We start from the raw sequence: 4,361 nt of genomic DNA, 5'->3' as shown, positions 1-4,361 counted from the left end.
TAGTTTAGCGTCCCTTTCAGCAGCGAGGCTATATGAGACGTGGACCTACTGATTAACGTGGAATCCGAACCACATGAGCTCCCACCGGGAATCGAACATATATCATAGAATACCAACGTACTGTGAACACCTGTTATATTTTAAACATAATAATCACTATGTTCTGCAATGATTATATGTTATATATATACAACTGACGTATTTTAATGTAATTATTTTATATAATTTTTCATGCATTGCGGAAAATAGAATTTCATAAAAAAAAGCTTGACTCAGATGCGAATCGAACCATCGACCTTACGATTTGAAATCCAACGGCGTACCACTGATCTAACACAAGCGCTCCACGAATAATACTTCTAGCGATATATACCGGTATTTAAGATAATAATTACATTCATATCCACTGCAAACGCTGTTTTTGTTCTACTTTGACTTTTATTTTAGTACTCAGGAGAGAATAATGTTCTATGTCTTAACTTTCACCATTCTTTTACATATGGAAAGATTCGTTTACGTATCTAAATATTCCATTAAGTATGGAGAGCAAAATGACAAACAAGCATGTGCTGGCATTAATACAGTTTCGAAATATTGTATCATTAAGTATTTCAATCAATGTTGCTTTTTTATATATAATTGGTAACAAGTCTTATTATATTTAAAAGAAGAAAAACACATCTGCAAGATTTTTCCCGATTGCAAAGGTTGGCTTCGAGGTTCGAACCTGGTTTACTTTTTCCCGAAGATACCCGAAGTTGGACTTAGAAAATTTTTGCCTCGAAACAGCAATAAAGAATGCGCTCAACCTTTTTGAGACAAGGTGTACAGTGAAAACCTGAAGTCGCTGGCTTCCATTCAAAGAGAGAAAGAAAAAATTCTGTTTCCATACACATGAAATTTTGACACTTTTTACGCCTCAGAAGCAAAAATCAACAGATATGCCGGGGCTACAGCTTCTCTAATTATCCTATTGAAACTTTTTATGGTGCGTTCTGTAGGCTAAAGAGAAGGCTTTCAGGTAGTGGTACATTTGTTCCAACGTAGCGAGCAAGAGGGGAATAATAGAGGGGAAAGGGAAATTTGCCGAATTTTTCACTTAAAATCGGGAATTAATTGTTTTGGCTGGAAACACTGCCATAAAATAGACGTAAACTATCTGAAAGTAAACCTTGGTATCCTAAGACTATATCCTACAAGTATCATGGCGATATCTAACAAAGTAAGCATGATTTTAAAAAAAAAATCTTATTCTAACTCAGAAATGCACAATTTTCTTACCATTTACAGAACATGGTTTATTATAAGCCTCAACTGTACTTCCCCTAATTATTCTACCGAAACTTTCTATGGTGCGCTGTGTAGGCTAAGGACGAGGCTTTCAGACAGTGGTAAGCTTGTTCGAATGTAGCCAACAAGAGGGAAATTATAGAGACAAAAACGGATTTTTTTCCTAAATTTCCTCCTAAAATCGGAAATTAAAATTTTCTGTAGCTGACAATATTGCTAGCAGACACACACAAACTATCTTAAAAGAAGCTTTGGTATCCCTATAATATACTCTACAAGTATTGTGACGATATCTAATAAAGTAAGCAGGTCATTAACAAATTTTTCAGTCTACCTAAAAAAAATCACAGTTATCTTTCCACTTAGAAAACAAGGTCTACTGTAAACCTCAACTGTACTTCCCCTAACTATCCTATTGAAACTTTCTATAATGCGTTGTGAAGGGCAAAGACTAGACTTTCAGATACTGGTACTTTTGTTCCTATGTAGCCAACAAGAGGGATATAATAGACAAAACATGTAATTTTCCCCTAACATCTTGAATTAAAATTTTCCGTAGCTGGCAACACTGCTACCAGACAGACGAAAACTATTTTAAAATAAACACTGGTACATTACTAATATATCCTACAAGTATCATGGCGATATTTAAGAAACAATGCTTTCAATTACGAAAAATATATTTCGATAAACAGAAAAGTAGGGAAAAATCAAGAGTTAGAACCTAAATCCGAATTTTTCGTGCGTCCCCTAATTACCCCACTGTAACGATATGTACCCGAGTTTGTTCAGCAAGGACAAATGTTCGACTGGCGTAAGTTCACTTGCATTCGGACGTATAGGTACGGTTTATAACAAAAATTTCGAATTTTTGCCAAAATTTCAGGACATTTTAATTTCAGTAGTTGGCAACACTGCGCGCAAGCCCGTCCAATTGATGTCAACAATTAGATATCGATCCGACGTATCTACCTGACAAGTCTTAAGGAGGTCTCTCTACAACGAATGAATCTACAAGGGAAAAGTAATAAAGAAAATTCGAAAATTTTCGAATTTTTGACTGGGGTGAAATTTGAGAAGGAAATTCGACACACAGAAGAAAAAGAAACTAAAATGATAAACTATGGACCAACCATATTTGGCAAAAAAATATATACCGATATCTTAATTAGTGACCATACAGGAGAGGATTTAAAAAGTGACAGCCGTATGTGCCACTTTGGCCACCTGGGTCCGAAAGGGTTACGAGTGTCCATTTAATTACAGTTTTTTGACTACTAACTTGTGTTATTGTAGTAATTATAGTCTTGACTAATAATAATATCGTTGTTGTAAACAATCACAATCTCTCCTTTTTACATCTTAGTTCCAATAGTGATGCTGAGAAATGCAGGGTGTTTCAAAATGAATATCGGGGAATTAAGTCTTCGTAGTACTTATTACATTTTACGCACAATTATAAACAATACATCAAATAAAAGAACACCTCAAACAGTTTTTGCTTCAAGAGTTCGATGTGAGCTTCATTCGTCACATGGCACACATTGAGTCAATAGGTGAGAAAGGCCCATAAACTTTCCTCCATATGGCACAAAACATTCAATTCACACAGGCGGTTGCACTGCAACTACAGATTCAGTCTTTGCAAAATTAAAACACACAAAGCTTTCTGGTCTCTAGTCTCCATCTTTGCTACTTGCTCTTTCTAATGGCAGACAGAGGAAACAATGCATGTCATGCGTGTGTACAAAACTGTTTGAGTTGTTCTTTCATTTGATAATACTTATAATTGTAAGTTAATTGTAATATATACTACAAAGTTTCAAAACCCTAATATTCATTTTGAAACACCCTGCATTACTTCAAATTATGTCATCCTATATGCATGTCTTGTATGTACACTCATGTCCAAAATTATTGTCGCATGTCTATAAATATGTTGTAGGATATAATTTGATAACGAATCCGCCTGGTATTTCTTATAATGATAGTACGTGTATAATCGACAAAGACATGTATGTGGCAAATTTCATGTCAAAACAGCAGTAAATAAGAACAATAAAAAGAAAATAAAACTTTCTTGTCCATTTAGCAACATTTTCTTTTACTCTTTCTCATTTTCGTATTTATAATTCTTTTCCTTTGAAATTTACCACAAATATACATTTTCCGATTATACACACAACATCAATATTAAAAGTACCGGTAGCCTGCAAAATCATTATCAAATTATATTCTTACAAGAAGACAGTTATAGATATGCGACAATCATTTTGAACATGAGTGTACATATCATCGGGCCGGCCCTAGGCAATTTGTCGCCCGCGCAATGACGTAATTTGCCACCTCCCTCTTTCTCCAGAAAGAACAAATCTTAAAAGTTACGATTTTAAGTATGATACTCTAGCATGAACAACGAAAGGGAGGGAAACTACACTCGCACTCAGAAAGTACTTACTACAAATACAATATTGTTGTGTCTGTTTTTTTCTTTAAATATTAATCTATTATGTTAGTGAAAGATAAAGCAAATAAGAAAGATCTGAAAGATGGTAATCATTTTTATAGAATTCAGTATCGAGTTTCAATCTCAACCTATCAGTTTGCAATTATAGTGCAACTAGCTCTTTTACATTTATTTCTTTATTTTCCTTCTACATCTGTTATTTTTTTAAAAAGTGTTTCCACCTTCAATGATAACGATCTTATTTGCGACAAAGACAAGAGAAGCTTTCATATCAGAACTCTGATAACCAGGGCCCGAATCTTGTTGACAAGTCAACTTTTTTTCTGTTACGCATAGGACAAAGCAAGTTCAAATGAAAACGTTATCCATCAACTCTAGGTTCTAAATATATAGTTTTTAGGGTCAACTTTTGGTCACTTTTTGCCGTTTTGAAATTTCAGGTCATTTTTTAATATTTTAAGGTAACTTTTAGGTCACTTATGGTCTTTCTATTCTTTTTCTTCTACATAAGGAAATCTTTAAATGAACACGGTTTACGGATGTGGAAAAGACGAAGTTGAATAATCTCTTTTCTTGCTTCCTGACTATTGGGGTGGAAAAACTG

The sequence above is a fragment of the Thermobia domestica genome, chromosome 2, assembly GCF_964235325.1.
Source record: "Thermobia domestica chromosome 2, izTheDome1.hap1.1, whole genome shotgun sequence".
In the NCBI taxonomy this organism is placed as follows: Eukaryota; Metazoa; Arthropoda; class Insecta; order Zygentoma; family Lepismatidae; genus Thermobia; species Thermobia domestica.
Note: the sequence above shows the minus strand (reverse complement) of the source record.